The following is an 11677-nucleotide window of genomic DNA, read 5'->3' as shown; positions in this document are numbered from 1 at the left end:
AGGTTATCCTGAGTCCAAGAGGAGTCTGGTGATGAGTGAGTTTGACTCAGGCCGCCGATCAGACATCATTTTGGGAATAAGAGGCTGATGCACTGCAGACCACTCCCCTCCATTCACTGTTGCATCTATTGAGATCCCACAGTGAATGGAGCTCACGAGGCTGAAGGCTTTGGCTCGTGAGGCTGAACACTGGGTAGTCCCTGCCCTTAGACACTCAGGAGGGCATCACATGGAGCTCCTGTTGGAGTCAGGTCCCCCACTCTACAAGTTTATTGTTGGGACAGATGAAGCATGACACATGGCTTAGAGTAAAGGGCACGAGGTTGTTGGCAGTGTTGGAATGGAATCCAAGCCTCTTTGGGCCCTGTGTGGGATCATAAGGATGCTGTGGCATGCTCTCTGTGTTGGCTTCCCACCAAGCATGATGCACATTGATTCCTACAGGGCACTGCTGACAGATCCATTGCCCCTTTAAAAGAGATGAAGTCATCTCCCTCCAAAGCCATCTGGCACCAGGACAGAGTCAGAAGCTCAGTGCAACAGAAGGCTGGGATGCCAGCCCACAGAGGGGATGTCATCACTCCACAGGCAGATGGGACCCTGAAGGGATGGGGAGAGGTGCTGCTCAGGACCCCGGGGGAAGGGTTGGTGTGTGGGGAAGGCACTGGTGACCTGCTGGCAGAGTACCAAAGTGTGCCATGGCCCTACTGCCATCACCCCTGTGAGCAGAGCCCACTGGGGCTGGAGCTGCAGGTTTTCCTGGGAGGACAGGGGGCTGTACCAGGCCCTCATCATGGGATGAGCTGGTGAGTCAGCGTGTCTCCTCCTCCCCTCCATCCCTTCGTGCGGAGCAGGCATGAGCTCATCCCGAGCCACTGGTCCTGCCCCGCGTGCCGGATGGCTGACTTCAGGGATGGCTGATCTCAGGGATGGCTGAGCTCCTGGATGGCTGATCTCATGGATGGCTCACCTCGAGGATGGCTGATCTCATCGCTGGCTGTGCCACCAGCGCCGTGTCACTGTGTCACCGCAGTCCCTGACAGGGCACCGTGGGAAGAGGAGCAACCACGTCCCAGCGAGGCTTGGGGAAATGATCTCAAGCAATACTGCCCACCAGGCTTGAGTGGGTGGTGGGGGATGAGGTGAATTCCTCGCTGGCACGCCCAGGAAACAGCCTCTCACTTCCAGGTCTGGCAGGAGGTTTCTCTCTCACTATTGCTGGCCATTCCCAGATGCCTCTTGCATCACAGACCCCTGAACCCTCCTGGTGTGACTCGCTCAGGAGCTGGTCCCCTTCAGAGGACTTTGCTTGGTCATGCTTTTGTGCACCAGGAATGTCCCAGGCCACCAGAAGTCTTTCTGAAGTTGCTGCCCTGGACCCCCTTCTCCCCACCATGTACTGCAAGGTGTGGTGGCTTCTGGCCAAGGCAGGGACCTGGTCAGTGCCTTCTGCTGGCTCAGCTTTGCAGGAAGGAGCTGGGGCTGTGATGGGTGGATGAACACAATGTGCTTTTCCACCACCCTGAATGAGAAACCAAACTTCAGCTTGGTGTTTGTGGAAAAGATTGGTGGGGCTAGCAGTGGATAATAGAGGAGAGGACAATGTGGGAATTGCTTGGGTCTTACTAGGATATGGGGATAGAGGACAGTGAGTTAAAGGGTAGAGCAAGGATGAGAAGTTAAATTACAGCTCCACAGTTCAGGTGTCTGTCCAGAGAGAATGAGCCATTCCCAGAAGATGAGTCTCTCCCCTCACTGATGCCACACAACCAGCTTGGACTGGATGTTTAACTTTTAGTCCAGTGCACTGGATCGTGTGCTGGGGATTGCACGGGCAGAGCAGGGTCTGCCCACACTCTTGCTTCACTCAAATGTCTCTGGTTTGCTTGGCTTGAGCAGAAACTCTTCCAAAGTGGAGGTTAATTTTGAAACAGGGAAATAATTTGTGCTTGTTTTGGTCTGGCCTGAAAAATCCCGGACCACTAACTCTTTTCCCTAAGAAAGACCACTCCTCTCCTGCTTTGTCATGCTTTGGGAAAAAAGTTCTGCTCTTCTCCAGCCCAAATCCTTTGTACTCTCCCCTTAAATTTTTATTAATTTGTTAACCCATTGCAGTCCATAAATTTTTATTAATCTGTTAACCCTCAGTCCCACACTTCCATGCTCCCTTCTCAGATCCTTGCTTTCTCCTTCTCCTTTGCCTTGGTGCTTAGACCTGACACCCAGTCTTGCCTGGCAGAGAAACCAGGCTGGAAGTTCCTTGCTCCAAGGGCATTTCAAAGAGGCGCCGTTGTGCAAGGCAGTCTTGTCCCAGGAGCACAATCCATGTGATGATTATCTCGATACCATCCTCCCTGAACCAGGGCAGCCTCAGCCAAAAGAGGAATTTAGAGCTAAACAGCTTTTGTTTACAGGAAGCCAAGCACAGTGTCTGGGCTTGTACCAGTGTAGCAGGAGATGTTGCCTACTGTCTCAGACTGCAAAACATTGATGGATGGTGTGTCCCTGAGATTTCCCAGGGACGTTATGGGAGCAATCTCCCTAATTTTTGAAGCATCTAATACAGGAGCCCGATGGGGAAAGTATTTCCTTTGGCTGACTGGACAACCAAGCAAAGGTCATCAGCTTTATTGACTGCTGTGTTTGGCCATGATCACCACAGGCTTTGCAGCCTCTGCAGCGCTCTGTGCCTTGGGATGGAAGAAGGTTGGGCCTCAGGTGTGTTGTAAAGGGCACTGGCCACCAAGGGACACAGTACCAGCAGCCCAAACCTCCATGAATTTGTACTACTGAACAAATCCACTGTAAAAATCCCACTGATTTCTCACAGGCTAGCAAAAGAGAGGAGACAAACTTCTCTCCCAGTGCTGAAGCTACTTTTCAGGGGCTATTATTGTCTTCCCTCTGGGTTTGCAAAACAACAGTCCTACAGGAAAAAAAGCTGCTCTGCAGAAAGAGGCAAAGAGCCTCATGTCCAAGGCTTGTCCTGCTCAGGACAAGGAAACAAACCATTGGGAGAGAAAATCAAAATGTCTGACTGCTCTCCAGATGTGAGGGAGGGCTTGCCCACATCTGGCAGGGAGTGTTTCTCAATAGGAACAGCTTTCCTCAGCCCTCAGCACATGGCTGGGGGTGGCTGTTGTACCCACAAACAGGATGGTCCAGTTCCTGTGGAGGCAGATCTGTTTGGGCAGTTCAGTGAGTCAGAGAACATTTCCCAGGAGCTTTTTGCGTCAAGAAATGTGTTTTGGTGAAAAAAGGAAGAAGTTTGTAATAAGTTGAGAGAAAAAAAGGATTGAAAAATGAAAGAAAGGCAGGTTGCAGAGGCATTTCCCAAACAGCAAATCCTAGTGCTGGGGGGTATAATCCAGCCCAGTCAGAATGGCCTTTGTGGGATTCACTGGTGGCCTGCTGCCTTCTTTCAAGTGAGCCATGTTTGGTAACACCTCATGGGGCTACAGTAAGACTTTGCCTGTCTTGAAGCACTTTGTCCAACCATTTGGAGAAATATCCGAGAAATTTACCTTTGGAGTTGTGCTGCTCTGATGTGTGTCAGTCCCAGGCTCTTTCCCTTCATTCCTGGGGCAGGGGATAATGATGTCTGTAGTGCTGACAGTCTTCTTGGTAAAAAATGTGTGCTGAGAAGAGGGGTGGCAGAGCCTCAGTGGTGTTGGGCTGGGCCCATATCATCCCCCAAATGTCTGTCATCTTCCAGTGCCTGCATCCTTCCAGGGAAACAGGGGCATCTGTTAACCTCCTTTTCACTGGTGGGGAAACTGAGGCATGGAGATGTTCAGCCATACTTGCAAACATGTTAAGCCAAACAGGGAGTAGATGGATGAGGGGAAGCAGAGGAAGGGAGAAGGGACCTGAAGACTGGAAGATTTGGTGGGGCAAGAAGATACCAGGTGTGGAAATGCTGCCTGGGAAGGTGAGCCTGTCCTTTGCAGAGCCAAAATTTCTGTTTTGTAGGGCTGGGGAAGGCACTTCCTTCATCACCCTGCCCAGCAAACCCTTCCCCAGTGAGCTGGGCATGAGGGCTCAACTCAGCTGTTTGAAGTGAAGGCTGGATATCCTGCTGGCGAGCAAGGTTGGTCTCTGAGTTTCCCCAGAAAGGAGGTTTCTCCACTTTCTGCTATGGCAGCACCCTCCATCACTGATGCTTCTTGATTGGGGGTTTTGCTGTGAAGCAGCTCTGAGTACCTGCCCTTCCCTACTTCCCTGATCTGTGCAGTTCAGGCATAGCATGAGCAAGAGGAAGGGGCAACCTTCATTGGAATGAGAGGCAGTCTGCCAGGAAGATAAACAGAAAAGGCCTGGGTGAGAGGTGTGGAGAATCCCTAAAGCTGAGGGGCTTTGCATTAATTATCATATTAAGCATTCAAACTGCAAAAATACCCATCTCCGTTTTCATGCGTGTTCACTTTAAAAGGAAACAAAAATCCTGCTTAATTGCTCCACTTAATTCATTAAAGGATTAAGGCAAAGACTAAAGGAAAAAAGTGAAGTATGATGATGGGCGGTTCTGGCATCCTGCTCCAAACCATCCATGAGTGTTTTGGAAGGAGCCAGGGTGTGAACATGACTCCTCTGGCCAGCGTTCCTGCCCCGTTCCCAGCACAGTGGTGAGCCCTGGAGCTTGAGCAACCCCCACCACTGGGACCAGTGGGACTTGGGGGCACAGCCCCAGGCCCTGTTCTTTGCTTGGCCGATGCAAATCCTCCCACTGAGCCCTTTGCAGGAGCTTTGCAAAGACCTCAAGGCATTCTCCATCCTCTTTGGCTGCATGTTTGACAGATGCTTCTGACCCATGGAACAAACCTCATACCGAGCCACACCATAATCCAGGGGTTTCTTTTTTTGTTTTGAAGTGCTGCAGCAGGAGGCAATGTTGGCTTTTGCAAAATGTCCTCTGTGTTTGTTTGCATTGAGCTTAAAAGTAAACCTGGGAGGCTGGTTTATCTCTCAGGCCCATTTTAATTCGAGTTCCCGAAGTTTAGAGGTCAGGTTGGTGTGGCTCTGCCTGCATCACACCTGGGCAGGGACTGTGCTGGCAGGAAAAGGATACAGGGAAAATGTGCAGGTGGGGAATTTGCTGCCTGATAAAGGAGAGGGGAGCAGCTGGCTGGAGGTTAAGGTTAAGGTCAAGGTCAAGGTCAAGGTCAGGAGAAGAGATTGCCCATGACTTCTCAGATTGGTGTGACCAAAGCCAGGCTGGAGTGCTGGCTTTGGAGCAGAAGGACAGGGGTAAGCCCACCTCAGGGGGACGAGCTGTGCTGAGGAGAGGAGGGAAGTGCTGCCATGGGCAGGGGCTGCTGGGGATCTCACAGAGCAAAGAGAAATAGGAACAGAGCTCTGCAGCCAGAGCATGTGAGACCAGCTCTGGGCTTCTGCCTTCTCCTGGGGAAGGAAGGCTGCTGGCTTGACAGAGGGACTGTGTTTGGGGATGTGGGTTTGCTGCTGTACAGCCCCTGAAATCAGATCCCACATCCTGAGCAGCTGAGGTTGTCCTGTGGCTCCTGGTGGCTCAGCACAGCTTTGGTGGCAGGAGGAGGCCAGGGCAGCGTGCATCGCCCTCCCAGCCCAGCTCCTGCAGGGCCTGAGGTCAGCTACAGCACTGCCCCTTCCCAGCTGCCAGCACACCCGAGCCAGGATGGGCTGGGGAGCCTGTTCCCTGCAGCAAGGACTGAGCACGTGGCTCCTGGGCATAGAAGGGCTGTTGGGGTCTGGCCTGAGAGGGGAGCAGAGCATCTTCTGCTCTGGGCTGCCCTCAGATCACTGTGCAGCACCTGGAGCAGCTGGGCTTGGGCAAGGTGAGCTCCCAGACAGAGCTCAGCTCCTCAGCAGGGCACCCAGGGTTTGGCTGACAGCCTGGCTTTCACTCCCTCCTTCCTTTGCTCATCCCTCTCTGGGCTCGTGGCTGACCACAGGTGGTAGCAGGTGCCTCTCAGAAAAGCCAGATTGGAGCTACAGATTTGTGTGTGTGTGTGAGGGGGAAACAGCAAATCATCCTTGAAACAATGTCCCTTTTCAGAGTCTTGGCTCCTGGCAGGAATAATCTGTCCTCCCTGGGCAGCTCAGCCTGGCAGCAGCTCTGCCTAATCCTGCCCAAGTCATGGCAAATCTGTGGATCGCTCAGCTGTGGGGTGACACGAGAGGCTTCTGCAGCCCCCTGGGGAGCCTCTGGGGCTTGTTGTGGCTCTGGAGGAGGCTAGGAGGAAAGGGCAGGTGATATGGTTATGTGGGGAGGCACATCTGTACAGGCAGGCACATGTGTATGGGCAGGCACATGTGTATGGGCAGACAGGAGTGCTGGGAAGGTTGGGTTTGTGCTCTGTTCTTAGGACAGCCCCCATGGGGGATGCTGAGGGTTGGTCCAGGGTGGGGATCGGGGTCCATTAAGGAACCAACATGAATGGGCATCCATTGCTGGGTGGGGAGAGCACTGACTGCTGCCTTGGGGGTCACTCTTGGTGCCTCAGGGCTGGACTCTAAGCAGAGACCTCAATCCTGGTGTGCTGCAGCAGCTGGATGCTCTGGAATGCCCTGGACACAGCTGCTGTCACCCACAGTGAAAAATAAGGGCTGTTCAAAGATTCTCAGTGACTTTGTAACCCTCTTTTCCCAAGGAAAGGAAGAGGCAACACGATCCTGCTCTCTGGAGCTGTTTGCAATAGTGCTGCTCAGATTACTGGGGAGGGTGTGCACAGAGATTTAATTTCAGGAGTTTTCAGCACTGTGGGCTTCTTTCTGCAAGTGAATCTTGTGCTGTTTTGGGTCTAACAGTCAATTGTTTGAAATGCCCTCCCAGAGTTGTTCCCCTACCAACTTTTATCTGTCTCCGCCATCATAAATATCATCTCATTTTATCTTTCAAATGGGCCCTGGAATGAAGGCTGTGGGCTGTCTTGAACCCCAGACTGGGGAATTCAGATTTTATGTGCAACATGCCAGGGAATTTTGTTTTCCAGTAACAACTTGTGCTGTAATTGTGAACTTCCTCTTATTACAGAGATCTAACTCCCCACTTCCCTGGAAGGGAGGCTTGAGCACTGCTGGTGCTTTCTACAGTCCCCTTGAAATTGTCAGTTTTAGCAAAGCTGGTGCAGGACAGGGATTTGTTCACCTTTTGATGCAGAATATTTGGAGTGGGAGATGCAGGAAGGGTCATTGCAGCTGAACCTTGCCTGGAGGAAGGATGGAAGGAAGGGGAGGGAGTTCCTGCTTACCACCTCCACCTTTCCTTCCCAGCTCCTGTTTTCCTCTTCTTTTGCCTCCTTTCAGCGTGCTCTGACCCCAGCCTGGCCCTGGGTCACCTCCTGCTGGCCAGGTCAGAGCCCAGCTGAGCCTCTGGCCCTGGCAGGGAGGGCTGTGCTGCCCTGTCACCTTCTGCCAGCCCTGCAATAGGCATGGGAGAGGAGTTCACTCAGCCTGCTCCTGCCAGACCCCCTGGTGATGAAAGTTGGTGTTTAAAGGCAGCGAGATAGGGCTGGGGAGGGGATCAAAGCATGCTGCCTGCAGCAGCTCCTGGCCATGCAAAGCATGGGGCTGTGCTCTCGAGGTGATGCTCAGCACTGCTCGTCCCCTGGCCCTGCTCAGTGCCACCCCAGTGCCAGCCCTGCCTCCAGACCTGCTGCTTCCCTGCAGCGAAAGCTCTGGGCTCTGCTGGGCACAGGCATCCCTGTGCACAAACCCCTTCTGCATCGGGGCACAAGGGAAGGTGGCTGTGGTCCCTGATATTTCAGGGGCTCTTTGATCCCTCCTGAGAGTCACACAGCTCCCGGTGTGCCACCTCCAGGGGCAGAGCTGCAGAAATTGCATGCACATTTAAATGCAGCTTGTGCTGCCTGGCAGGCGTGGAGCAGCCTCTGTTCCCACGGACTCATTTACCTGCTTGGAAGTGGAAAGTGTTCAGTACCTGGCGGGCTTTGCTGAGCTAATTAATTTATTTAATAACAATTCTTAGCTGCTCTCCAGGCCTAGCTGCTTTGCATCCCAAAGGGTAATGTTGTTTTTTTTTTTTCAGAAGTTCCCAATGGAGATGTGCCTGGTTTATTTATATAGATAGGTATTACCTTTTTTTGCAGTTCTCCATTTGAACAGCATGTTGCACAGCAGGGCTCTGGCTCTGTACCCCTGCTCTGACATGCTGTTGTCATGTATATAAACACTGCCACCACTCTGGGGACACTGCTCTGGGGATGCTGTGGGCTCTGCCTTCTGGGACAAGGGGTCCCAGGGCTCCATGAACCAACAGGGCTGCAGCTTGAGATAATGATCCAGCCTAATTAACCTGAAATCCTCCAAGGACTTCAGTCATTAGAGGGAGATTGGGGAGCCCCTCTGCTGGTCTGGGTGGTTCATGGTGCCCTGTTTCCCTTCCTCTGCAGTCCCCAGGAGGAAATCCAGCTGGCTTGGGGGGATGCAGGAGGATGCAGCTTTCCATGATGACTTGTCAGCTCAGCATTGCTGCTCTCAGCCAACACCCTTCCCTTGGAAGTAGGGATGGGGCTGTGCCCTGGACTAGGGACACACATTTCCTAGCAGGAATTAGGAAAGTCTTGTTACCTGACCAGGAATCTCTGTCCATTTTCCTGCTGCCCCTGGCAAGGCTGTTAGGACAGTTGACTCGAGGGAGTTTGTGTCTTGTTTCAACACAACATGGAAATGCTGATCAAGGCTGCCTTGCCTTCAGGGACAGGCAAGAAAACATAGGTGTGGGAAAAAACCTGTCACCCTGCAGGGCGGGTGCAGGGCATGCCACTGGAATTACCCACAGCAGTGCCCATGGGAGCCTCTGGGTGCTGGGGACACTGGCTCACTGCTGGGGCACAGGAGCAGGTCTTGCTGTCTCAGGGACTGGGCAGGGGAGGAGAGGAACAATGTCCATGGGTTGGTTTTTCCAGAGCCCGGCAGTGCCACTGTGCAGGATGAGAGTGTGACTCCACGGCAGAATTCAGCAAGGTGCTCCTGGCACCATCCGGCCCAAACCTCCTGTGACCATCCTGTTCGTGGGGGGCTTGTGTGGCTGCATCCTGTCCTGAAACAGAAAGAAGAAAACTCTCAGAGCCGTGGTTGAGGAGCTTTTCCATCGAGCTCCGTCAGGTGCAGAAGCTGTGGCTGAGGATCCCGTGGCACCCGGGTGGGCTCTCTCACCCCACTCCATTCCCTGAGTCCTCTCACCGCTCGGCAGGAGCTTGTTCTCCTCGTCCTAAGACAGACCTGGGTGTTTCCGAGCCTTCCACCCCCGGGTTGTGCCCCGGCGGGCTCCTCTCCTCCCCCGTTCCCCACTCCTACCCCAAATGGCATTTTCCCTGCCGGTGAGTCACGCTGCGCTGTTGCAATTCTCACCTGGCCACGACCTCAGCGGAGCCCTGTCCCTGCACGCCGGAGCTCAGTGATTCAGCCGGGATCAGAGCACTTGCGCCTTCTCCCTGTGCCCAGCTGTGTGTATCCAGGAAAGCATTTCTGCCTGCTGAGCAGTGAATCACCCAGGAGTGGCTTACCCAGCCCTGCCTGCTGCGAGCAGGACGGGCGATAGGAGGAGAGGAGGAGTGTGGGCAGCCTTCCTCCCGCACAGGGACCGCGGCTGCTTTGCGATGCAGCACGCAGGTTTTGCAGGGGAAGAAGAATCGAGTGGGGATGGAGCACCTGGCTGCTCGTGTGCAGCCTTGCGGGGCGCTCTGGTGGCTGCCAGCCCCGGGGCAGAGCGGCCCAGCCTGCCTGTGCTAGCTGCAGGGGCTGCAGCTCGTCCCCAGCCCCGTGGCTCGTCCTCTGCTGGTGCTTCTGACGAGCCGGGACACGGCCACTGCCGAGGGGACAACGCCGTGCCCTGCCCTGAGCTGGTGCTGGGCTGATCTCGCTGCCAGCTCCCACAGCCCATGCTGCAGCTGGAGGCTGGGGATTTTCCAAGTGGGGAGCTGGAACGGGGCCATCCTGCCTGCCCAGCTGTCGTCTCCCACTGGCAGTGGGTGGCATTCTGTGTGGATGGAGCAGCCTCTCCTTGTGCTCTTTCTGTTGTGCTGTTTCATTTAATGTGGTCTGCATTTGCTGTTCACTGGCTCAGAGCAGTTAAGAGCATCTAATTTAAGAACTACTACAATAAAAACAACTTGTGGTAATGACACCAGTTTTAAAAGAAAGTCAGTTGGTGAGTCTTCCTCTTTGACCTGTCTGCTTCTGGTGCAGTCTGTAGCATGATGAGCATTTAGTCACTTGGAGCAAAATCCTCTTTGCACTCCCAGGTCCTGGGAGAATGGAGTGGGAGCTGAGGGTAAGGCTGCTTTGGGCTCCCCGAGAAGCTAATGTGGTGGGTAAGCCTGGTGAGCATCTCTTTAGATGGGATTTGCAAAAATATGTCCTTAACAGGTTGAAGCAACCCTGTGGCCAGTCACTGAAAAGCCTGCTGCACTCAGAAGGGGCAGGAGCAGGTGGTGGGGGCCACAGACATCCCACCTGGGGTTGCTGTGTATAGAGCTGCTCTGTGCTTGGCTGTGTCTCTGACCTGAGTTTTCTGGTGGGAATATTGGCCAGGATTGTAGGGCCATGCTGCTGGCTCCATTCTGTCTACCAAGGAATGATCTGAGCAGCAGCAAAGCTGTGTCTGATCTGGACACAGGTCCCTAAAGAGCAGCATGGCTGCACTCACCTGAATCTCCTCATCCTGCATCACATCAGACTGCTTGTTGGTTCCTTCTCAGGATGTGCTATGGCTTATCCCACCCATCCATGCATCCCTTATTTGATACCACGCAATGGGGTTGTTCCCTGCTGGTCTTGGGCAGAAGGGGACCTCACCCTGGTGGTGTCACCATCCTTCAGGCACCTTCTCGATGCTGTGTCTGCTGGCAGACACACACACGTGCCTGGAGCTGAGGCACCTTGGGACAAGGTCTGCAAGGTGCTGTGGTAATTCACACCATCAATAACTGCAGGGGATGAATCTCAGATACACATCTCTGGGGCAGGGTGAGGGACCTGCAGCTCATCTATTCCTGGCACGGGAATCAAGAATAAAATTGCAGCCCCTGAAAGTTCAGTGATAAGCCTGACAGTGATAGGTGTGGGGAGGGAATTTCCTGCAATCTGCTGACTATAAACATGGCTATTAATATTATTCTGAGAGGATCTGGTTCATGATTTATTTGACCTGTGTGGGGGACAGGCCCATAGAAGGCATATGGAATAAATCAGGTGAAACCCAGAGCTGGTTCCACCCCTGCTGCTGCAGCGAGGGTGGTGGGAGCGTGGCAGCCTGCAGGGAGGCTTTCCAAGGATACACCACAGCACTGGCTAGGATGGGTCTGAGCTCTGTTAACAGGAGCTGGGGTTAGAAGAGGAAGTAAGCAGGATGCTGGGAGGTGAGTGGTGAGGAGCTTGGTCCTTCCCAGGCCCCAAAATGTCTGGGCTGCAGCACCGTGCAGCTTGGTGCCCCACAGCGCCGATGGAGAAAGGGGGGTGGGAGGGAGGCATGTTGCTACAGTTCTGCCATTACCACATCCAAAATTATCGTTCACATAAACAAGGCAAGCAAGAAGCAAACCTCAGGACAAACCAGAACTCGTCTAGGGGGAGCGGGAAAAGGCAGGAGCCACAGGGAGGGGAGGGGGAGGTGGGCTCCTGCAGCTGGCGCTGCGGTTTAACCCTGCCCGTGCTGCTGGACACTCTCACGGCCACC

This window comes from Haemorhous mexicanus, chromosome 15 (genome assembly GCF_027477595.1).
Source record: "Haemorhous mexicanus isolate bHaeMex1 chromosome 15, bHaeMex1.pri, whole genome shotgun sequence".
Lineage (NCBI taxonomy): Eukaryota > Metazoa > Chordata > Aves > Passeriformes > Fringillidae > Haemorhous > Haemorhous mexicanus.
The sequence above is the reverse complement of the archived record's forward strand: the minus strand, read 5'-3'. Positions refer to the sequence as shown.